At 42.1% G+C, this 26,269-nt stretch overlaps 1 protein-coding gene across 5 annotated transcripts in view; it reads right to left on the bottom strand.

The window, feature by feature from the left end:
• The window catches only part of SMYD3 (SET and MYND domain containing 3), a 753,414-nt gene that overhangs the window by 211,003 nt on the left and 516,142 nt on the right, over positions 1 to 26,269 (bottom strand). The window contains exon 1 of one of the 5 annotated variants that reach the window (XM_055373982.2): positions 24,835 to 24,947. The exons of the other annotated variants lie outside the window; for them this stretch is intronic. The gene's annotated coding sequence lies outside the window, so the exon portion shown is untranslated. Of the gene's footprint in view, positions 1 to 24,834; positions 24,948 to 26,269 lie in introns of those variants that run through there. 5 annotated transcript variants of the gene reach the window in all.

Below are 26,269 nucleotides of genomic sequence, written 5' to 3'. Positions count from 1 at the left end.
TCAACCACAAAGTTCCCTTCCATTTTCTACTTTCCTGACATCAGTCTGCTAAGTGAAGATATCTGGGTAAGAACTCCAATTTTAAGGGGAATGAATCTTTACAGAATGTACTTTATCTTGTCAGCACTTTGAATCTAAATTTCCTTCTCACCCTTTCACCCTAAAATATCAGCTTGCATCAGGCGCAAAGGAAGATGCACAGCTGCAAGTGCTCAAGATGACTAAGGAAGGAAAAGCAGACAAGTCACTAATTACTCTCCAAACTGGAGGCCCAAACAGAAGAATCATCCTTCTCTTCTACCTGTTGTTTCTGGAATAGCTTATGTCAGTAATGGAAAATTTAAACACTGTCATATAATTCCATTTTTTTTCCCCACTCCAGCTCTTAAAAACATCCTAGATGTTAAGATGTGTAGCCTAGGACAGTGGTTTTCACACAGTGCTCTAAGGAACCTTTAGAGCCAGAGACACAGAGGAGGTATCAATAGGAGGGGTCTGATACCTCTTCGACACATGTTACTATAATTAACATTTATTTTGAGACTGAGAACGTAAGCTCCATGAAAGCTGGGATTCCTGTTTCCTCACTGCCATCACCTCGTTCTTTTAACAGGGCCCAGAATACAGTAAGCTGCTGGATACAAGTTTTTTGACTGAATACACTGCATGGTTATTACAGCTGGGAACTGATTTCGCTGATTTTTCACAGAAACCCTGTGAGGCATGTATAGTAGTTATCCTCACTTTGCAGATGGGCAAACTGAGGCTCAGAGCAGCCTGGCTTCCAAGACCCTCCTTCTAAACATCATACCACACGACGCAGCCTCCCACGTGAGCCAGCAGCTGTATTTCATCTGTTTTACACATGAGGTTTCCCACCATTTGACTGAAGAAAGGGTTGATGTTACGGGGAAAAAAACATTTAAAAACCACCAACTTTCTGGTGAAATCCAAAGGGTGCAAGTAATAAATCTCACTCCTTGCTCTGTTTTTCCTGCCACCCTTGGGACTTGATGCAAGTGGCTTAACTGCTCATTGTTTCAGGTTCCTCATCTTATTTTACAACCTATCTTGCAAGAGGAGTATACATGAAATATTAGAGGATCCTGATGTTGTCAGAAGTGTAGTTTTGCGGATGTTGATCCCAGAATTGTGAAACAAGGACGCGGTTGAGATGATCGCTAAACTCTGCCTGAAGTTCAACGCCTCTGTCATTGAAGACCTTGCACAGTGCCGTCCACATGGTTATTTTATTCCTCAATGTCCTTGCCAACTAAACAAGCCATATGATTTTAGGTTTCGTGGCCAGACAGCCTGGCTAAGCTCCTATCAACATGTCAGCCAGATGAGGTGAAGAGATGGAGAAACAAACCTGCATGTGGGTTGCGTCAAACAATAAAGAGAAAACAGAGACCAAAAATCTTGTGCCAAGGTTTGACCTCAACAACCTCAAAACCAATCATCCCTGTGTTGTTTCACTATGTTTCTAGAAACATCCATAGAGGAGAAACCAAAGTCGGCCTGAATACATGTTAATAGCTTTCACGGGCTTACTTCTGATATTTTAAACAGGCAACAAAAAAGAAAAACCAAGTTTCAGATCTTGCCAGAAATTGGGGTTTCACTTAACTATAAAACAGTCAAGGGGAGTACATCAGGTAAGACACGAAGCCTTTCTTTATAAGCTCTTATAAGACTAGAGAGCACTGGATTGCCGTGCAGTTACTGCCGCTGGCATTGTGCTAAGAAAAATAAAAATGTCCAAAGTCCTGTTTTTAAAAACAGGATGAGACTTCTGGTTTCTGGTCTGCTATGTAAGAAGCTTAGAAGTCACCATTCCACCCTAACAACAAGTAAAAAGCTAAACAAACTAAAAAATCAACCATTCTTCTTACACATTTGAGATGCTAGATATATTAGCTTAATTTAATTATTCCACATTGTATTAAAAACTCACAATACCACTTTGCATCTTATAAATATACACAACCATTATTTCTCAATATACAGTGTTAAAAAAAAAATCTTAGATCTGCCAAAGAAATAAGGTCACAGGGCAAGCTGCTGCCCCCAAGACTAGAGAGACAGAGGGGCGCATACAGAGCATTGCAACTTACTACAACAGAAACCTCCATGGAAATCAGTACCCGGTAGAAACCTCAATTGTACTTGACATACTGCTGGGGGTCTAGAATGAACAACTCTTCGAGTTTAAAACTCCAGAGGTGCCCATCATGGGGAGTAGGGAGGGATACGCTTTTGTGAGGTTTTTTTTTCCAGGAGCTCTAGCAGGGCCTCGCAGTGAGTATCAGAGAAAAATTCCCTTACGCTTCCAGTGGAAAAAGGAGGAAAAGGACCATTTTGAAAAAACACCAGAGATCAGCACCATAGGAAAAGGAAAAAAGGAAAAGAAAAAAACACCAGAGAATTATGTTCTTAACGAGGTTTTGCCCTCCGGAGAAACTAACCAGACCCTAACTTGCTGGGGCTTTGGGAGAGCCTAACCTACCTGGGGAAGGAAAATACCCAACTCCAGCCCACTCTAGTCATCCTGTCCCACAAGAAAACAAACAAACAAACTGAGAAGCACTGAGTGAAGCTCACAGTCCAGGGTCATGGGCTCACTAGAAGACTAAGACCCACTCACAGGACTACAGGAGAACAATTCCATTCTGAGTTAGTCCACTTTGCATTGCTATAAAGACGTAACCAATGCTGGGTAATTTTCAAAGAAAAGAGGTTTATTTGGCTCACGGCTCTGCAGGCCATACATGAAGCAGAGTGTAGGCGTCTGCTTCTGATGCGGGCCTCAGGAAGTTCACCATCATGGCAGAAGGCAAAGAGGGGCCAGCATGTCACATGGTGATGGAGGGAGCAAGAAAAGGGAAGGAGGAGCCAGACGCTTCACAACCAGCTCTCGTATGAACTGACAGAGCAAGAACCTGCTCAACACCAAGGGGAGGGCACCACGCCACGCACGAGGGGTCCACCCCCACGATCCAAAACCTCCCACCAGGCCCCACCTCCAACACTGGGCGTCATATTTCAACATAAGCTGTGGAGGGGACAAAACATCCAAACAGTATCACTCCCCAGTGATTTGCCACCACATCACTAAAGACCCATTCACAATTCTTTTTACCCAGTACATCATGACATCCGTCTTTCAGCAAAAACTTACCAGACATACTAAAAGGCAAAAAACACAGTGTGAAAAGATTGAACAAGCATCAGAATCATAGTCAGATACAGCAGAAATATTGGAATTATTCGACAAGAAAATTTTTGAAAATGATGAATAAGCTAAAGGCTTTAATGAAAAAAGGACATGAAAGAACAGATAAGTGTAAGCAGATGAAAATTCTAAGAAAGCAAAAGAAATGCTAGAGATCAAAAACATTTTAACAGACTTGAATAATCCTTTTGACCAACTTATTAGGAGACTGAACACAACTGAGGAAAAATCTCAGCTTGAGGATACGACAACAGAAACTTCTGAAATGAAAAAGCAAAGAGAACAAAGATTGTAAAAAAAAAAAAAAAAAAAAGAATATCCTAGCACTGTAGGACAACTACGAAAGATGTAACATACATATAATGGGAATATCAGAGAATAAAGAGGGAAAGGAACAGAAGAAATAATATTTGAAACAATAATGACTGAGAATTTCCCCAAATTAATGTCAAACACCAAACCACAGATCCATGAAGCTTAGAGAACACTAAGCAGGATGCCAGGAAAACCACCTCTGGGCATATCATATTTACAACCAAGAAAATCAAAGATAAAGAAAAAAAATCTTTAAAAAAAATACCCCAGAGGGAGGAAGAACACACTTCAGTGGAGGTAAAAGAAAAACTTTTGTTTTCTTATTCCTAATTGATCAACACACAATATCTTTTTCAAAATAATAGCAACAATGTACTCAATTATGTATGCATATATATGCTTATGTATAAGTGAAATGAATGACAGTGATGATTCCAAAGATGGGAGGGAAGAATTGGGAATATTTTGTTATTATAAGATATTTGCACTACTGATAAAGCAGTTTAATGTTATTCGAAAATGGACTTGGATTAGTAGTAAGTGTATATTGCAAACTCTACGGCAACCATTTTAAAAAGTAAAAAGAAGTATAATTAATATGCTAATAAAGGAGAGAAAACAGTATCATATAAAATCCAGCTTTATTCATAATTTCCAAAACTTGGAAGCAACCAAGATGTCCTTCAGTAGGTGAATAGGTAAACTGTGGTACATCTAGACAACAGATTATTCATCACTAAATAGAAATTAGTCATCAAGCCATGAAAGGACATGGTAGAACGTTAAATGCATATTACTAAGTGTAAGAAGCCAATCTGAAACACTTTATATGGTATGATTTCAACTGTATGACATTATGGAAAAGGCGAAAGTATGAAGATAGTAAAAAGATCAATGGTGGCCAGAGATGAGAGGGGAGGGAGAGATGAACAGGTGGAACATGAAAGATTTTGGGGGCAGTGAAAAGAGTCTGTATGACGCTCTAACGGTGAAGACATGCCATTCTACATTTGTGCAAACTCACAGGATGTACAACACCAAGGGTGAGCCCTAATGTCAACTTGGGAGTCTGGGAGATAATGTGTCAATGTTGGTTCATCGACTTTAGCAAATGTACCAATCTGGTTTGGGATGTTGATGATGATGGGAGATAGGGGTGGGGCAGGGAATGGCCAAGGGTTATATGGGAAATCTCTATGCTCAATTCTGCTGTGAACATAAAACGGTTCTCAGATAAAAAGTTTATTATTTAAAGGATTTTTACACAATTAAGCCTTGATAAACATTTATCTTCTTTCTTCTTCATCATAATTATTTTTCTGCATTATTTTGCTATTTTCCTTCTCTCCTTCTCTCTCTCTCTCTCTTTCTTTTAGAGACAGGGTCTCACTCTGTTGCCCAGCCTGAAGTACAGTGGTGCTATCACAGCCAACTGTAACCTCGAATTCCTAGGCTCAAGCAATTCTCCTACCTCAGCCTCCCCACTAGAACTACAGACGCCTGCCACTATGCCTGGCTAATGTTTCAGTTTCTTTGTAGAGATGAGGTCTCATTATGTTTCCCAGGCTGGTCTTGAACTCCTGGCCTCAAGAACTCCTCCCACTTTGGCCTCACAAAGGGCTGGGATTACAGGCACACATCACTATGCCAGACCCAATTTTGCTATTTTCTAGCATAACAGAGTATGCACACATTAAATTAAATGTGAAAAACAAAGGCAAAAAGAAAAATAAATCAACAAAAGTTCTCCAATCATGACCAAAATCATGGACTATTTTCTTCTAATCTTTTCTACAGGCTGATTTTTAAAAATATTACTTAATTCATGGAGAATATCAACCAGAGTGCTCAAGATCTGGCCCTTGGGAAGACAGGCTTTCAGATCATCTCGAGTCCTTATTTCCTTCTTACCCCCAACCTCTGCTGTGCCTGGTGCTCAGGGCCCCTCTCCAGAAACCGTCACTCTGAAGATGAGCAGGCACATTCAAGGCTGTAGGGAGTACAGGGGAGGATCTGATGCAGTCTTTCAAATACTCCTTTTCTTTTAAGGTCCCCATATGAACCTATCCCCCCTCAGGACCTCACTTCATTAATTTCTGAGCCTTTCTGAGCAGGAAATATGCTTGCTTCTCATCGATACCCACCACTGTAGGTACTCAGATCCCACCTAGCTCCCCACTGTTAATTCAGTCATCAGAACTCCAACTGCTTTTTGTCTTCATTATTGATCAATGTGTTATAATGACTTTTGATTCCATCAAAAGTAGAATTTGTTTTTCCATTCCTCATTCTCCTTGCCATTCTATGGTGATGGATGATTTCTGAGAGAAGAAAGAGGTAGAAATCTCTCTATTCCATCACAATTCTTATTCTTACAAGGTATTGTAATACCATATTATCTTTATTAATCTGGCTTTATAATATATTTCACTGTCTGGCAGGAACATGGTCATTTCAAATTTGACTGAATGTTTCAAAAAAGTCTTTTCTATTTGTCTTTAAAGTTATGGGCAAGTTACCAGATAAGTTGAAAAGAAGTTCAATATCCTAAATTCAAAATCCTAAATTTTCACATGTAGACCTTCCTATCAACTCAGACAATGCCAGGCACAAACCTATGATCAGTACCTGCTGAGTGATTGTGAACAAGCCATCCAAGAAAAGTCAAATGCATAGGGGCATTTGTGGAAGTGTGGAGTTGTCTCTGAAAAGCTGTTGCACTGTGAACTTGTTTCAGCCTGAGAGGCAAGAAAGGTTGGCCTGTGATTACTTCCGGTGTCTACCTAGTGTGAAATGTGTTGAGTCAATGAAGCATCTGGAACAGACTTAGTTCAACTGAAAGGTTAATGACTGGGATGCTTCCTGGAGCCCTCAGACCAGAGGGCAGACATAACCCAAGAATTGCTTCTTATTAAAGGAACAGAGACAAAAACCTAAACAGAGGGATAATGGCAGAGCATTAAATGCAGATAATTCCATTTGTGACTAATTTACCCAAATAAAATAGCAGAAAGCAGCTTTCAGTGGAATAATTTAAGGCAACAGGCAGGAGAGTGGCATGAACTATTATTTTCATATTTCCATTGCTTACTTATCACTTCCAGTGAATATTTAACTTTTGAGCATCCACTTTGTGGCTTAAGGATGTTCCTAACTTCCCCAAACTTTGCATCCTTGACCAGTACACTACAATATTTATTCACAACCCTGGGAAATACCTATGGGAAAGTTACTGTTCCCTGAACGAAATACATGAAAATCCAGATTTCTCTACTCGCTGACAGTTTATATAGATAATGCTACTTCCCCCTCAATTTAATCTCTACTCTGTTTCAATCTACACACTGCTGTCAGAACAGCATTAGACCACAGATCTGAGCACTTTAATCCCCCCCTCAAAAATGGCCCCCCTCTGCTCACCAGCTCCATGCTGAGGCTCTCACGTCCTTCTCATGATATAACCCCCATCTACTGAGACACTCAGTTCTCCTCAAATGAATCTACTCTCCATTCCCTGACTAAGCTGCAGCGTTCTCACCTCAGTGCCTTTGCCTAGGCTGTGTCTTCCATCTGAAATGCCCTTTACCAGACTACTGGAATGACAACTCTCCTTCAAGGCCCAAGTGCCTCCTATTTTAAAACAATAATGGTTAGAACTTTCCATTTCAACAAAATGATGCAGAATTCACCTTATATTGAAAAAGGCAGGTAGTGAAGGAAGTTCAGTGTACGAGTAACAATGCACCTCATGTAAACCACTGTGAGGTAAAGAAAAGGCAAGGACTTTAAAGCCAGATATTCATGGATTTAGCTCCCTGGTCTGGCATCTTTGAATCTTGTGACTCGGGGCAAGTTACTCAAGCCTTCTGGAACTGAGTTTTCTCCTCTATACAATGGACACAATGGTACCTGTGTCGCAAGTGTGGACTGTAGACACAAACCACGCGTTTCCCATATTCCATTTAATAATTCTGTGCTGCCCTCGTCTTTCCCGCGTTGTAAATTTCAGCCTTCTCAGGTCTGTGTCTTTCTCCTGTGCCGTTCATCAGTGGAGGCTTAGTTCCAAGTGCTGGTGGAAGATGCCTCCGTACACTCTTAAGGAGGCAACGCTTTCTCTTCCTATCATTGATAATATTCTGCATCATAGGGCTATGAGACCTCCAGGCTTCAGAGATTACCACTGTGTCCTGTGGAGGCAACCTCTAAAAAGTATGTAATTCTGATTTTCTTAGTTAATAATGTGTCACTCTGGTAACACTATTTAAATGGGTCTCTATTTTCTCAAAACGTAAGTACTTCTGAGTTCTCTTTGTTAAGCCAGAAGGGGAGGCAAAAGAAAATAACTTTGCTAGCTTTCTTATTAAAATTGAGAGCCTGGGATCAATGAAAATCAACACGGGTTTGCTGTGAGAATGAACCACAATAATTAATGACTCTTCAGTGGCTAGAACATAAAAGATAGCCAGTGTTAGCGAGACCATCAGCAACAATACAACTGCACAACTTCTACTAACAATAATGACGTGGACACTGTTCTGCCAGACCTTCCAGTCCACATGCCTTTGAGGCCTTAGCCAAGACTTTTCTCTACTGGAGGGGTAAAAACCACTAAGCAAAGCATCGCTTGTCTGAGTCAGCTGAGTCTCATAGCCAGGGTATTTGTCTGACCCTGTTTTCAGTGCTGAATTTGCCATCCTGTTGTAAATCAGTCAGCACAAACTCAGAAACATACCCGTTCATTTACTTAACAGCACACAATCCTTCAAAGGGCAAAGTGGTTTGAGGAAATCCAAACTAACCAAGGGGGGAAAAGGCCAGGAACACGGATTCCTCTGCTGAAGATAAATGGTAGCTATCAAATCTGCACACAAATCCCTGAATAAATACCAACAGCATTCCTTCGTGTTGTTTTGAAATTCAAACTACATTAGGAAAAGAGCAAGGTGCCTTACTTTTTGACATACCACTAAGTCTTCACTCCATCAGAATGCTATTAGCATTAGTGGCAGATTTTATTACCTCTCTAAGTGTGTATAAAAACCAAGAGTCTCCAAAAAGTATTTTTTTTGACATTTATCATAAAGACTATTAAAACAACATATAAAAATGTCAATGTTGACTTTCTTCACAGAAATAGAAAAAACTACTTAAATTTCATATGGAACCCAAAAAGAGCCCATACAGCTACGACAATCCTAAGCAAAAAGAACAAAGCTGGAGGCATCATGCTACCTGACTTCAAACTGTACTACAAGGCTACAGCAGCCAAAACAGCATGGTACTGGTACCAAAACAGAGATATAGACGAATGGAACAGAACAGAGGCCTCAGGAATAACACCACACATCTACAACCATCTGATCTTTGACAAACCTGACAAAAACAAGCAATGGGGAAAGAATTCCCTATTTAATAAATGGTGTTGGGAAAACTGGCTAGCCACATGCAGAAAGCTGAAACTGGATCCCTTCCTTACACCTTATACAAAAATTAATTCAAGATGGAGTAAAGACTTCAATATTAGGCCTAAAACCATAAAAACCCTAGAAGAAAACCTAGGCAGTACCATTCAGGACATAGGCATGGGCAAGGACTTCATGTCTAAAACACCAAAAGCAATGGCAACAAAAGCCAAAATTGACAAATGAGATCTAATTAAACTAAAGAGCTTCTGCACAGCAAAAGAAAAGTATCAGAGGAAACAGGCAACCTACAGAATGGGAGAAAAATTTTGCCATCTATCCATATGACAAAGGGCTAATATTCAGAATCTACAAGGAACTTAAATTTAAAAGAAAAAAAACAACCCCATCAGAAAGTGAGTGAAGGATATGAACAGACATTCTCAAAAGAAGACACTTATGTGGCCAAAAATTATGAAAAAAGCTCATCATCACTGGTCAGAGAAAGGCAAACCAAAACCACAATGAGATACCATCTCACACCAGTTAGAATGGTGATCATTAAAAAGTAGGGAAACAACAGGTGCTGGAGAGGATGTGGAAAAATAGGAACACTTTTACACTGTTGGTGGGAGTGTAAATTAGTTCAACCATTGTGGAAGACAGTGTGGTGATTCCTCAAGGATCTAGAACTAGAATTACCATTTGACCCAGTGATCCCATTACTGGGTATATACCCAAAGGCTTATAAATCATTCTACTATAAAGACACATGCACACATATGTTTATTGCGGCACTATTCACAATAGCAAAGACTTGCAACCAATCTAAATGCCCATTAGTGATAGACTAGATACAGAAAATGTGGCACATATACACCACAGAATACTATGCAGCCATAAAAAAGGATAAGTTCGTGTCCTTTGCAGGGACATGGATGAAGCTGGAAACCATCATTCTCAGTAAACTAACATAGGAAAAGAAAACCAAACACCACATGTTCTCACTCTTAAGTGGGAGTTGCACAATGAGAACACATGGACACATGGAGCGGAACATCACACACCGGGGCCTGTCAGGAGGTGGGGCTAGGGGAGAGATAGCATTAGAAGAAATACCTAATATAGATGATGGGTTGATGGGTGCAGCAAACCACCATGGCACGTGTATACCTATGTAACAAACCTGCACTGTGCTGCACACATATCCCAGAACTTAAAGTATAATTAAAAAAAAAATCAATGTGTCATTTGAGTAGCTCATTGCATCCAAACTGGCTATTGCACAATTTCAGTTTATACAATCTATTAAGAGAATGCACACGCTCTCGTCTGGTTAGAACGCATTCTTCTTCCTGAGGGAAAACCTGAGCTTAGGTTGTTCTTCTCTCTGAAACATCCCCACTAACGGGGATGTCCCTTGAAGGCCGCAGGGACTCTACCTTTTATCTCTAAATCTCTGGAGCCTACCTTGGTGCCTGGTACATAGCAGTCACTCAATTCATGGTTGTTGGGTTTATTTTTTTTTAAATAGCAGCTATCATTTAACCAGATGCTGCTTTGTGGGAGGCCCTTTGTTTACATGATCACTAACACTTAAAAAAACTCTGTGAAGGAGGCTAACTAATCCTGCCTTACAGTTGAGGAATCTCAGATTTAGGAAGATTAAGAAACTTGTCCACAGCTACATACCTGGTAAGTGAGTAAAAGATTCAAACTCCAAAGCCCAGCTTTGCAGAGTCTGAAGCAAACACTATGCTGTACAGAGTCTAGTCACCTACAGTCACTGTTGATCTTGCCATGTCTCGGGCACCACTGATGCCTCACTATAACCGAACCAAGTGGGAAGGGGGCACTGATCTGAATGTATTCTGACCACAGACCATGCCCTAGAATGTAAGTCCCTGGTACAAGACTGTTTTCATTATTCTTACTCCTGTCTCCTAAAAGCAGGCAAGAAAACCAGTTTTTGATAGATTAGAACTGCACTCTATTTTCATTCTGATACCAAGTCCTGAGACACCTTAGCTGGCTAGGTAAGTCTGGTGGTGGGAGACCTGCTCTTGAAGCCATAAGCAAGTTAACATATGTGAATCTCCTCTGTAAACTCCACATGGCTCTATGACAACAACACAGTGTTCAATGGTATTACGGTGGTGAAAAGAGCACAGATTTTTAAATCAGATATAACAGAATTAGAATCCGCTCCTCCCCCTTACAACCTCATCATCTAGGGCAAGTTGAGTTAATTAACCTCTCAAATTTCTAATTCATCATCTGGAAAGTATACGGAATAATCCACACATTGCAGGATGTGGTGAATATTGCTAGGTGTTCACCAACATCTGTTCTCCCTTGCTCCCAGGGCACAGGCCTGAACTACGTTTCCAGGTTCCTCCCTCGACCCCTGGAACCAGGCACAGCTACATGACTAAGTTCGCTCCAACTGAGTGGAAGTGAAAGAGTTGGGAACTGCTTCTGGAGCTAAGCCTTGAGACTGTGGGCTGGCCCTGCTGGGCTCCTTTTTCCACTTCTTGTGAAGGCCTGAGGGGCGGTGGAGCAACACCATGGAAAGAATCCGGGCCCTGAATAACAGCATGGAGTGGAGTCACCCACCCACCTGGCACATACATTACACAATCAGTGAAAAAGAAATAAATGTCTATCTCCTTTGAAGCTACTCAATTATCATTATGTCCCTTTGTTACGAGAACCTGGCCTTACCTTTGCCAACAGTGTATTTCCACCTATTATAATGCCTGGCACAAATTGGGTACTCAATAAATAAATGATGTCATTGCTGCTGCTGTTACCACTACTGCCACACCTACCATGGAAAGCAGTTCCCTTCTCACACACATTGAAGGCTTCACGGCCACAGACACCAACTGCTGCCCTTAGCTACAGAAAGGACAGTTAATGAAATGAAGATGGCTCTGGAGGAAAACAAAATCAAAACTTTCAACTCTAGAAGAAATAGCTTAAAGCACACGCCCTACTGAAGGACAAACACTTAGCTAAAACAGCCATCATCATCGTTGCTTTTGTTAGGTATTATGTTTTTGAGGTTATAGCAGGAAAGCTTATAGACACAGCACAAGAAGGAATTTTAGGAAGGCATATAATCGGGGTGTCCACGTTATACACAGGGTGTTCACCCAATCTGCAAATGTTTATTAAACTATTCACCAAATATTTGTGAAACCAACGAGGTACCAGGTATTTGCTAAATGGAGGTACAGATAATAGCCTCACCCTCAACTTTCACAGGAGTTTTATCAAAAAAAAAATCAAATGAAAATAAGTAGCTTATTGTGTACATGTGACAAGGGAAAAAGGAGAGGAACAAAAACTGCCCATGTTGTGAGGCTGCATGAGAGAGCAAACATACCAAAGAATCTTGCTTTATTTTCTCAGCGAAAAGAGTTCTAGTGCACACATCAGTTGCTCACATAACCAGACACTGTCCAAGGAGCATCGGACCATCCCAACTCAAGGAAAAATGTCCCAGTTAGCCATGGCTAAAGAACACTTCCCTTAATAACGTCTTTTGATCAGCATGAGGAAGTCTACCTATATGAGTACTTTTTTGGGGGGTTCTGTGAGTCACTCACAGACCTATTTCTCACCAAGTCATTCGGAAACGTAAATGCCCAGAAAAATAAATTTTAAATATGATAGGACTTTCTGGATGTTAAATTCAATTTCAGAGTATTTTCTCATATGAGAGTCATTTTGTAAAATAGACTTTTGCATTTTAACAAAATCATCATCATTAATACCTATGCTTATAGGTCTAAACAGTTTCAGTCAAGTCACAAAGTAAATCAGGCTGCCCTTCCTCCAGACCCTGACTTTTGCTAACAGATGCCACTATCTGTTCAGGCACTCTCCTTTCCTCTTCCCACCTCTCTCAAAGCCACTCCCACTGTGAGTATCCTCACTCTGACACTCGTGTACTGGAAGATGATTTTTCAATGAGAAAAAAATCTCTCATTAAATGACATTTTTCAAATTTAATATGACTAAGTTCTGCCCCCAAACCTACTCCTTAGATGGGAAGATTCATTCCCATCTGAGAGATGACGGTATTTAAAACCTTCCCCTTTTTCTGTAATACATGAGCAGTATTATAAAACCTCCCCCCGTTTCTCCCCAATCCATGTCATCCAGTCTATCAGAGTCATGACAATTCTGACCCCAGAATGTATCTTGAATCTATTTCATTCTTCCCATTTCCTATGCCAACCTCCTAAAGCCATTGTCTCTAGCCTAGGGGAAGCCATCGTCTCCAGCCTAGGGAAAGCCATCGTCTCCAGCCTAGGGAAAGCCATCGTCTCCAGCCTACGGAAAGCCATCGTCTCCGGCCTAGGGAAAGCCATCGTCTCCGGCCTAGGGAAAGCCATCGTCTCCGGCCTAGGGAAAGCCATCGTCTCCGGCCTAGGGAAAGCCATCATCTCTGGCCTAGGGAAAGCTATCGTCTCCGGCCTAGGGAAAGCCATCGTCTCCGGCCTAGGGAAAGCCATAGTCTCCGGCCTAGGGAAAGCCATCATCTCTAGCCTATGTTATTGTGACACTCTTAACCTCATCTCATGCTTGACCCCTTGAATCCATTATCTATATACTTCTCTAGACAGAATTAGAATCATCTTTTTACAAACATGAAGGATTCAGTCACACCCACATTTCAAATATTTCAATGGTTTTCTGCTACTTCAGAAGAAAATTAAAACTTCTTCAAATGGCCTAACACGGCTCCACTTGATCCAGCCTCTAACCACACAACAGCCATCCCCACTCTTCTAGCCTTGCTCCCTCATGGCATGGCTTTAAATGCCACCATTGGAGGAAGCCCATCCTTGATCACAAAACCCAAAGGAGGGGCCAGGCGCGGTGGCTCACACCTGTAATCCCAGCACTTTGGGAGGCTGAGGCAGGCAGATCACTTGAGGCCAGGAGCTTGAGACCAGCCTGGGCAACATGGTGAAACCTCGTCTCTACTAGAAATACAAAAATTAGCCAGGTGTGGTGGTGCATGCCTGTAATCCCAGCTACTCTGGAGGCTGAGGCGGGAGAATTGCATGAACCCGGGAGGTGGAGGTTGCAGCGAGCCGAGATCGTGCCACTGCATTCCAGCCTGGGTGACGGAGTGAGACTGTCTCAGAAAACAAAAAACAAAAAGCCCCAAAACTTAAAAGATTCTCCCTTGCATGAGAATCTTATTTGCCCTCCACTTACCACCATTTATAATAATTCCTCTTTTTGTTTCCTTCCTGCCCTGTTATTAACACCTCTGAAGGTCGGCCCCATGCAGGGAACATACTACTTTTATAGTGCACTCGGCTGGCAAGCAGTCTTTCTCACTTTCTCTGTGTTGTGTCTATGTATACACAGCATATCTGTGAGGGAGATATTAATATTATTCCCATTTTACAGATAAAGAAGATGTGAAGCACATGGAGGCTAAGCCCCTCCCTCCGTCAGGCCACAGAGCCAGGTGCGAGCCCAGTCTCACCCCAGCATCCTGGCTCCTGTCAGCTGTCGTTTATCATCACTATACACCAGCACGCCTGGCTCTTTGTAGGAGCTGAGTGAACATGGGCAGAAGGAATCGTGAAGTAAACTCTTCCAAGTCGGAACATCCAGAGACATTTGGTTCCTCTCTAGGTGCTCTTACCCATTCCTAGTTCTACTATTTATGCTGGGAGGCATCTTCTGTCCCTTACTAATTGATCAGTTCATCTAGGGCAAGAATCATGATTTATCCATCTTCGTGCCTCTCATGATACCCAACAGTAGGCGCTCAAAAAACTTTTCCTAGTGTGTGCAGGCATTTAAAACTCAGTAGAAATTAACCACAATTGCAATAAAGTAAAATTCAGCTAAGAGTTCCCACAAAAAATAAGTACAACAGTCACCATTCCAGTCATTTATAGAGCTGATCTGAATCCAGAGGTAAGTTTCCAGAATTAAAGAGCTGTTTTATAGACTGCGTCTTTCTACTTCATGAGTGGGTAGAAATCATCTTTATTAGAAAAAAAATAAGTGCGGGAGGGCGGGGGGCAAAGAGAACTATTTCAAAAGCTTTTTCCCTGTTTGTCCTAAATCCTCCAGAGCAGGCAGTTAAACGTTGAGTCCAGCGTTTCAGAGCCTGGCCAGTCCATTACAGGCCTTCGTGGTGAAAGGCAGAGTGGCCTCATCCAAGCTTTGTCTCTCGTCAGCAATGCTACCTGTGCTGGCCTTTCCCCCTTACTTCCCAAACTCCTCTCCCATTTCTCATTTCTGCTCCCTTTTCCCCTTGTTCCCTCCAACACTACGAAGGCAAATTATGAGGCTCAATACCGAGAAGTCCTTTCCACCTTATTGATAATGAATTTCTTTCCTGGGAAACACCTGGGAAAGAGACCAAAAATTCAGGACAGTACAGCCTAACTTGAGGTATCTGTCCATTCTTGGCAGGTATGCATTGTTAAAAGCATGTGACTACTACCATACATCACAGAGCCCTTTTATGGAACGTGGCTCTCTGCTCCATGAGTGGGTGGAAATAATATTTAGTGAAAAGAAGAGTCTCGGCATCTTAATGAAAGAAACCTAGATAGGAGATGAGTCATTTAAACCCTCTCTCTGTCATCACCGTCACCACACAGAAATAGCTTGAAGAAAGAAGGAGTCAACTCAAATGCCCAAGGAGGGCAATGGCAACAGAGATTTGGGAATCTCTTCCAGGGTAAAAACAACTGGGATGGGCTAGGGGTGAATAAGGAAGTTCCATCCTGTCTAAAGGTGTCTGTTACGGGGTGAATTATGTTCCCTCCAATAAGATTATGTTGAAGTCTTAACCCCCAGTACCCTAAAATGTGACCTTATTTGGAAATAAGGTCACTGTAGATAGAATGAGTTAGGAAAAGATCACACTAGAGAGTAAGTAGGCCCCAAATTCAACATGACTGGCATCCCAGTAAGAAGGTGGCCATGAGAAGATAGACACAAGGAGAGTTCCACATGAAGACGGGGGCAGAGACTGGGGTGATGCAGGTACAAGCAGGGAACACCAAGGACAGCCTGCTGCCACCAGGAGCTATGGGAGAGAAACGGAACAGTCTGCCTCAGAAGGAACTCACCCTGCCCACACGCCCTGATTTCAGACCTTTACCCTCCAGAATTGTGAAAAAAATTTGTTGTTTTAAGCCACCCTGTTTGTGGTATGTCACCATGGCAGTTTTAAGAAACGAATACAGCATCCCAATTCAGACTTAAAAAACACAAGATGACCAAACCCAGCCCCGGCAGCCAGATGGTCTCTAATTCCAATGCTCACTATTCAGTGGGCAGTCACATTTCTGTCAAAAACAAAAATGCAGTTACAAAACATTTTCTGGCTAAACAATGCATTCTCCTGGATCTCACACATCAGCAGAATTATCTTCCAGATCCCAGGGGTGAGAAGTGCAGCTTCTGCAGTCAGACACCAGTCTAGTGGACATCGCACGCTAGCCCTGCCACTCGCCAGCTGTGGGGCTTTGGGAGCTCTGTGCCTCAGTCTCCTCCATCTATAAGTGGGAATGATAGTGAAGTCGGCCTCACAGATGAGGATGCAGGGCACACTGGGAAGCCTGCTGAATTACAACGAGGGGGAGAACTCAGCAGCCCAAGCGGCATGATCTCTATCACAGGCTGCAGCACTGGATTTTACCGTACTGTGCATGATTTTTCATTTGCTTTACTGTGAACTCACCTAGGACGGGGTCCAGGCCTTGGTCACTTTTGCTCTCCTTGCACATGTGTGGCAGGTAGTCAGACATGCCTCGGGAATGAAGGCAGGAATGTACTTCATCGACTCCACTCCTGCGACTGTGAGATCCCTGAGGGCAGGACCCAAGTCCTATATCAACCCTAGAGCCCAGCACCAGGTAAGAGGCCACACAGAGGGCAACGAAGTCATTGTGTTGGAAGGACGTCTGTAGATGTATTGCTCAACTCTGCCAAGCTAGGATGGGAGCAGGAATTAAATGCTTCATTCCAATTTCAAGGTCTGAGTTTGTCTGTTTCCTTTCTGCTTATCACACACATGACATGTAGAACAAATTAGGGTGATGCTTCCTCACTGAGGATTTTTGGGAAACCTATTAAACCAAGGTGGAAAAAATAATTCAAGAACATGACAAATGCAGCTGTCAGTAATTCTGCAACAGGCAGCAAATGCTGAGAAATGCACTTATTCTCTATGGCTGCCGACGTTGACTGGAAAGCTGCTTTGCAGTCTGGGAAACAAATCCCTACTCCAGACTGTATGATATGGATTCTGTCTCACTGGATTGGCATTGTCTAGACTAGCAGTCAACAAACTACAGCCCATGGTACCTCGGCCACTGTTTTTGTAAATCAAGTTTTGTTGGTACTTGTCCCTGCCTTTCCAGTTATGTATTGCTTATGGCTGCTTTTGAGCTACAAGGCAGAGTAAAGCAGTTCTAAGAAAGACGGTATAGCCCAGAAAGCCTAAATCATTCACTATCTGACCCTTTAGAGAGAGGCCTGTTGATCCCTAACTTGGAGTATCCCACTGTGATTACACTTAAAATTAAGCTTGAAGAGGACAGAAACCTTGTTTATCTGGGTCAGACCTATCTAGACGATGACCTACCTGATTTACAGTAGGTGCTCAATAAATCTGCAAAGAATAAACATGAGGCCAAATAAATATTGAGGTTTTATGACAGGTAGTGCCAACAGCACACAGTGCTAAGGGGATGCCTGCTGGGCTAGACCAGTGTCCCGAAGCTCTGCCCTTTTTGAGAGGATGAGGATGTGCCACTGCTGGGTGTCCCTTGGTTAACTAGCTACCTGAGAGCCCTCTGGGAGCCCTGGGCTGCACAGACAACCAGGACATCTTCATTTTAAGAATTCAATAGCACTGAGCTGTCAGGACAGATTAAACCTAACTAAGAAGAACCTTTCAGAATCCTTCTTCTATGTATATACATTTACATTAGAAATGTTTTAAAGGAATAAACACTTGCAAAGCGGTTTAAATTTAAAGGTTCCCTTATACAACTGAACCCAAAACAGCTGTCAGAAACCAAACATTTATAAATACAAATGCTCAAGGTACCAAGTGAAAAAAAGATTTTTAGATCTAAAAGAAAAAGTCCAATCTATCCTGCCATAACAAAAGCAAAGAAGGAAACAGAAAAGCCAGACTTTCTGAGAATGATCCTTTAATGTTAATACTGAAAGCATGCGTAAGTTCTGGCTCCAATAAAGTTGTTTACGGTTAGAGTTAAGTAAGAAGGGGTCCTTTAACTTGGGAAACAATTACACAGAACTTGTTGCAGAAAGAAAGAATTCCATACTATTTCTCTTTTTCTATTTTGTCCTCTCAAAGAACTGTTGCTTCCATGCATCAGGTCTTCAAACCAGGCTTGGGCAGGCGAGTCTCCCAGCCCTCCCTCCAGCCTGGCTCTGGGTGCAGACCCACGGTCATGGGGACCTTGAGCATGTGGGGTCTTCTTTTAGGAGGGTTTGTGGAACTGCAGCTCTTTACATAATCCAGAGATATTCTCCCTTTAAATTTTTTGGGTAATGCTCAATTCCATCTTAAAAGAGGTGGAAGTTTTAATAACACAGCTGTAATAGAATCACATTTCGAGTTTTTGAGACAGGATCTTGTTCTGTCACCCAGGCTGGAGTGCGGTAGCATGATCACAGCTCATTGCAGCCTCCATCTCCTGGGCTTAAGTGATCCTCTGGTCTCAGCCTCGGGAGTAACTGGGAGCAGCATGCGCCACTGCAGCTGGCTAATAGTTTTTTGTAGAGAAGAAGTCTCACTATGTTGCCCAGGCTGGTCTCAAACTCCTGGGTTCAAACAAGTGTCCTACCTGGGCTTCCCAAAGTGCTGGGATTACAGATGTCAGTCACTACATCTGTCCCACATTTATATTTAAATAGAAGTAGCATCCTATAGTCTCAATTTCTGATCAAATGTGAAACAATCAAAATGTCAGTCTGAGAGTTGATCTAATATAATAGTAAAGGCTCACTTATAGGCTAAATACTTCCATCAAATAAATCTTAAAGTAACATTTTCTAATTCAGGTTTTGTTTTGTTTTTTACTAATCCCCTTCTAAACCCACTTAATTTGTATTTAATTCATATTCCCAATAATAAAATCAAGGAACTACGGAAACATTGCATATTCCACTAAACTGTGTTTACAATATTAACAAAATCTATTTACTCCATAGAATAAGCAAAAATTCAGACAAGAATTGACTCACTGGGTTCGCTTTGAGGACTGTTATATTCCATTTAGAGGTAGGATTTCCTTATTTCTTTCGTAGCCACACCTTTGGAGATGTGGCCAAGCATTCTTTACACGAAACAAGAAACACTTGCAAAGCGGTTCAAATTCAAAGGTTCCCTTATACAGTTGAATCCAAGACTGCTGTCAGAAACCAAACATTTATCAACACAAATGCTCAAGGTACTGAGTGGAAAAAAGATTCTTAGATCTAAAAAGTCCAATCTACCCTTCCACAGCAAGGAGCTGGGGCTCTGCATGATGGTAGATGACTTCCAACGTGATCTTTCCCCCCATGCTACCAGCTGAGAAGGCCTCATACTGAAGGTCTCACAGAGACAAGATGCCTCATCTCCCTGGCCTTATTTTGTAGCAGCTTTCGGGACATTGTTTTCAGTTATAACTTTTCAGACTCTTTCACCCCATGGGGGTTGTGTTCCCATATTAGAATTAATATAAATGCATTTTCATCAAAAGGAAAGAAAATAGAAAAAGAAAATTAATGACTAGTTACAGCAAATTCATTATTTCCCCTAAAAACTAGACACATCAAAATGCTGCTTCTTTATCCAAATTCTTCAGCATATTGAAATCATGAAATGAAACGACAACCAGCTTTCATGACCAGCTAAGAAACGCATTTGATGAGATCAAAAGTCCAGCACGTGGCCCCCTGGGACCCACGACCAGATGCCCATGGCAGATTTTTAAATTGTTTGACTTTTCTTCTTAAAAATCTACGTCCTGTTTTGCTCTTGTTCATTTCAAACCTCCTGTGTGGGAGTGTTAATAAAATCTAACATCTGTAAATTTCTCATATTGGTTTGATGAATCCTTGCTCAAACATTCTCCTTTATTCTGGCTCTAAATGATGTGATCTCAGCAATCTCCTGAAAGTATCCAAAGATTAAGACAAAGATTTAAAAGCCCCATTGAAACCACAAACAAAAAGCCCCTGAACACCTCAAGACTGAGTCTCCCAACACAGGCTATGATGGAATCGTTACGGTTTCAAGGAATCAGTAGCAAGAAGAATAGTCAGCTCCTGCTGAGAAAAGGCCAGGAGGAAGAGTGTAATGAGGGAGAGAATAAAGGTATGCTTCAGCTTACCTTTCATTTCAGCTAATCATATTCTAGGTCAATTAGAATGCAACATTTCCAAAACCTTAAATGTGTATTTCATTTGAGTAAACTCAATCAAGTCTACTCTTTTTTTTTTTTTTTTTAAATGGAGTTTCGCTCTTGTTGCCCAGGCTGGAGTGCAATGGCGCAGTCTTGGCTCACTGCAACCTCTGCCTTCTGGGTTCAAGCGATTCTCCTGCCTCAGCCTCCCCAAGTAGCTGGGATTACAGGCGCCTGCCACCACGCCCGGGTAATTTTTGCATTTTTAGAAACAGGGTTTCACCATGTTACCCAGGCTGGTCTCAAACTCCTGACCTCAGGTGATCCATCTGCCTTGGCCTGCCCATGTGCTGGGATTACAGGCATAAGCTACTGCACCCAGCCCAACCCTACTCTCATCTCAGGATTCAATGGACAAAACTGCTTCCGAGTTCAAAAAGAAAAATTATGTCATCAGGAACAAAGTCCATCAACTTCACAACCATGCACCACAAATCTATGTGTGCCTGCGCCTGCAGAAGCACCTCCCCTCCTGTGCAACGGCGTGTGCACTCAGCTGGGCCCTGGATCCCGCCGTTCCTCTTCATCTAGGACAGGAGCTCTCCAGCTTGAGTGTGCATGAGAATCACCCAGAAGGCTCATTAAAACACAGGCTGCTGAGCTCCAAACCCAGAGTTTCTAATTGAGTAATCTGAAGTAAGGACTGGAAATTTACTTTTCTAACAATTTCCGGGTGATGTTTTATGATCCCAGAGCAGACTCTGAGAACAACTAATCTAAGACCTGCTACACTGATTATCCTCTCATCCTACATTTTTGAGTCTCTCCTTTCATACTGCTTCTTTCCCTAAGCATACAAACATGTTCAAATTTGTCATCTTAAAACATAAACAAAAGTCTCCCTGACCTCCCTGGGAATGTAGTGTATTTCTCTTTCCTTCTGTACACATGTAGGTTCTTAAGAGAATGTTCTGCATACACCACTTCCATCCGACTTCTCCTTGCTCTGTAATCTATTTGCCCTCTCAACTCTGCTGAATGTGCACATCTCACGACCCCACATGAACTTAACAGTTTCCAGGCCAATGGATACTTCTTAAGTCCCTGTTTGACTCTCTGCCTTACCTACCATCGCTCACCTGACCACACAGCATTCCCTCCTCCCTTGGATTTTATAACCTCTCCCTATCCTGGATCTCCTACCACCTCCTTCACTGCCTCCCTTTTGGTCTCCCGTCCTGGAATATCTGCTTTTCACCATCCCTATAAGTGCTGGGGATCCCTTGGGACCTGTCCTTGGCTCTCGTCTTCTGATGCCATACATTTTGCCTGAGAGTTCTCATCCATGCCTGTCTTTCACCTATAATCTATATCCTAATGGCTCTCAAATCTAGACTTCTCTCCTAAACTTCAACTACATAGAATGATCATCAATTAGACAACTCTATTTGTCCAACAGGCATCTCAAAGTTATCAATACTTAAAAGTGAACCCATTAATTTCTACCTTGTTCCTGTTCCCCTTCCTTTATTTTTTACCTAACAAAACGGCTCCTCCAACTGCTCACTCATGCAAACCACCTTTATGTCCTTAAGGAAAAACATGTCCTTACGTCTCAAGCACAATCACAATTAAGAGGTGGGTCCAATCCACCTCTTAACTCTGTCTCAAATCTGCTCCCTTATTCCCGTCTCCAAGACTGTTGCTCCAACTTGGGTCAACATCATAATACTTGGTTCTTCCCTTTCTTAACTGCATTTCTAGTCACCTTCTTCTCATATTTTAAGCTCCAATAACACCAAAAACTAGTTAATGGTATCTTTGAATGTGGCATGCTCTCTTACAACGGAAAACTTCTATATATTTTATTCCCTCTGCTTGGAAAAGTATTAAAATCCCTGCACCGACATGTTCTTTCCAAAACCTTCCCAAATGTTCTTGACTTTGGACTCCTTTCTGGCTCTCATTCCACTTGAAACCTGCCTCCATTAAAGCAATTACCTGTTTCCAAGCCTAACACTGCGCCATTCAAATGTAAATCCTTGAATTCCTAGTGCTGATAATACCTGGCTCAAAATAGGAGCCCTACTAAAAAGTACTTTTATACAACATACATCAGTGATTCTGAACAAGGAAACACACTCCCCTGGCAGTAGAGTAAGCGAGTCTACCAAACATTTTAGGATCGTTTTTAGCGTTTAATTCTCCTCCTACAGAACTTTAGATAACTAACATCACATTTATTTCATCTCAACTTTAACATGTTTCATCTCTTGTTTACTTCATTTCTTCAAGGAACTGAGAGAGGACCCACTGAAATTCAGTTTGGGGATGTTAGGAACCTGTTGGAAGATTTTCTGGAGAAGTTTTCTCATTACAACAGTGTTTCTTTTCTAGTCATTAGAAGAATAAAGGGAGCTGAGGGAAGCAGATACTTGAGAGTTTTACATTTTCTGTACCTCAGTTTGTTCTCTACCATTTCAATAAAAGACAGCTACTCCCAAATACATTTTTGCTGTATGCAACTGTGCTGTTATTCCTGTAGCTGGTCCAAGTTTTATAGATTACTCACACAGCCCCCTAGTGAGCCCAGCTGCTTTTATACTATTATGATGCCATAAACAAAATTATATAACATTTTAAGGCCAGTAATAAATGCCTCAACTAGCTGACTGGAACATGTAGCATTTGGGCATTTTCATGGTCTTCAGTGACGGTTTTACTGCCCTGAAAAGCCCACCCTGTACGTTATCAAAGAACAGCAAGTCTCCATGTCTCCACTCTCAGTTGTTCCAGCCTAAAGGTGACCCACCCACCCCCACATGCAAGGCTGGCAAGAACGGGTCATCGTCAAAGAGAATATGCTAAGTGCATTGAAACAGGCTGTATACAACCTTCATCAAGCTTCAAGTAGTTAAAATCGTGACTTACAAGTATTTTTAAAGAAAACTGGTATAGGTGGATACAGCAAATAAACATGTATTTGAAAATCCAGAGACAAATATAAGTAAAACTTGATGAACGTATCTGCATTTTATGTAAATGTCAATGTACATGTTGTGGAACAACTTGGCTCTCTGCTGGAGAGCATACCTCATTTTAAATGAGTCACCACTTGCGGATGAATAGGAAAACGCTGACAGATCCATGCGAGATAAAACGGATCACAGCAGTCTTGGAATCAACACACTTTTATGATGAAACCAACTCATATTCATGCCTCCAAACACAGCTTAGGCTTGAAACCAAGTTGCAGAACGTCCAAAAATTCTTGAAGAATCCAGATGTTCCCATAATCAGCCACTGATCAATTTCCCAAGAGAAAAGGACTTAAACAAGGATGGGAAATTCCAAGACGTTTAATACCCAGAGGATATCTGCACCCAGAGAAATGTCACACTCAGACCACAGGAAGCTACAGCTCTGCTGTTGACCGATGTAGTCAGATGTCTAGAATTTCATGCCAGCCTCTACCCCCCACACACCATTACTGTTTTGAGATAAATTAGCAAACACCAAAAATTAGAGGTAAAAAAGATCTAGAAAACAAACAATTGAAATGAACTAAAGAAGCCAGAGCCAGGGAGGTTTAACAATCATTAGTAACAGGTGATATCCATTGAAACTTTTCCATGTTCTTCCGGCTTCACGCTAAGAACTTCACGTTTTCTTAACTTATTCCTCACAACGATTTTTAATTTAAATTGATTATTCCCACTTTATAAATATGAAAACTAAGACTTAGCAATATTAAGAGATTTACCCAAGGCACACGACTTATCAACAGTGGAGACGGAATTTGAACTCAGTCTTTCTGATTCCAAAGTCCCGGCACTTAAGCACCACACTGGAGCCTGAAGCAAAGGCTCATGGGTGACCCCAGTCTTAAACATCTGAGGGTTTGTAACATGGAAAACAGAACAGCTTCGTTGTATTCTAAAGCAGGAGTCCTCTAAACCTGTTTGTACTAGAGAATCATGTCTGAAACTTAAAAAAGAAAATCCAGTTCCTACACTCCCACTCACAGACTCTGCTTCAGCTGATCCGGCATGGAGGCCAGAAAACTGTATTTTTATAACACTCTGCTGGGTTGGAGAATCACCGCTCCATACCTCAGAACTAGAATAAACGCAGAGGAATCACTAGGAGGCAAGTTTGGCTTTACGTTATTAAACAGACAAACCAAACCAAACACACACACACACACCGCCACCCACACACCAGTCCTAACCACAGGGCTACACAAGCCTCCCCTGCCCAGTCGTAACCAGCAGAGCTTCCCAAATGGAGCTGTAGCTGCCTGCTCAAGCGCCACGATATGATGGAGAGAACCCAGTCTCTGGAAACAGAGGCTGCCATTTCCAGTTCCAATTCAGCCATTCTCAGGTGTGTAGCTTTGGTCAAGTTATTTTCTCTGAGTCTCAGTTTGCTCAACTGGAAATTGTTGGAGAACACTTACCTCAAAGAATTGTTAAGAATTAGAGACAATTAGGTAAAATTCAAAGAACCGTGGCTGATGTGGCTGATGGTGCTCATAAGCAAACGGCACCTGCCCACTTGAAATGTAACCATCTTCTTCTGTAGCTTCTGTAGCAAGCCTCTGCATGTGGACAGCGTGGGCCGCCTCTGCAGCACCCTTCCCCTTATTCCCACCATTGGCCCACCCACTGACATGGCCATGTCCTATTGGCTTCAAGCCCAGATTTTAGCAATGGGCTCTGATTGGCCTAATCCGATCAGCCCACACCTGGCCCCCTGGCCACAGCCACAGACAGGGACCAGAGCCCAGGCCAATCAGCAAATGGTGTTCCTCTGGCAGAGAACGGCTTGGGAGGAGGCTGAGCATGTGTCCAAAATTGGGCCAATCAGAGTGAACTCAAAGACTTTTTTTGACAGTAGGAGGAAAGGGAGTATCTCCTCTTCCAGCATGTATGACATGTCAGCCTGAGAGCTGACACTCAGCAGCCATTCTGCTACCAAGAGCCTTTATCAAACTATGTCTGAAGCCTGGGCTATCTCCATATTTTTGAGATCTGTGAACCAATAAATTCCCCGTATCATATTATTTAAGCCTTGAGGTTGTTTTTCTATGGCCAAGGCTGAACACATTGTAACTTATCCAGAATCCCCTGGCTGGGAGTGGTGAGATGTAACCACTTAGATCATTTCTAACTTCATGATTCCATGACTTCTTAGACTTTATCCAGTTAATACCTGTCTTCACATTTATAACACTTCTGATGACTGGTTTCTGCAGCCTGGAACATCCTGTCCCCCTTTCTCTTCTTAAGAAATCCTGCTCACCTTTTAGGACCCAACTGAAATGGTTCCACTGCTGCAAGATCTTTGAAGAGGAGTCAGTTAATCCATCTTCCTGTGCACTCCCCCAGTACTTGACCGTTTCCTCTCTTATCCTTAATTTCATTGTGTACTTTTCTCACTCCTATCTTCACCTACATTTAGGCTGTGTGCACCTTGAAGACAACACCCCCTTCCCTAGGCATTACTTGTTAACAGGCCAATTGTGCAGCAAAGTAGCACAAATCCAGCTTGCTGCACATGTCCAATGCCTAAGATGAGGCTGGGCCTGCAGCAGGCTTGCAAGAAGCAACCACTCATTCATTCAACGCCACATGAGTGGTTAACTGGATACGAAGGAGAAGCAAACACAACAAAGGCTTCTGCCTTAGCCTTCTAGGTGTCCTACCTTGTACCTTGAAGGGATTAGACAGAAAAACATTCTCCATCTTGCACTGCTGATTTCCAATGACAAGTGGGGCTTCCCCCGTCCCACAGAGGATTACAGGCCAACTTGGGTATGGTAGGGTTTTGGGGACTGGAGCTGGTTTAGAGTTTTTTCCAATCTTATTAAACTTACTCAGAGCTTAACATCT

This window comes from Gorilla gorilla, chromosome 1 (genome assembly GCF_029281585.2).
Source record: "Gorilla gorilla gorilla isolate KB3781 chromosome 1, NHGRI_mGorGor1-v2.1_pri, whole genome shotgun sequence".
Classification (NCBI taxonomy): Eukaryota; Metazoa; Chordata; class Mammalia; order Primates; family Hominidae; genus Gorilla; species Gorilla gorilla.
The sequence above is the reverse complement of the archived record's forward strand: the minus strand, read 5'-3'. Positions and strand labels throughout refer to the sequence as shown.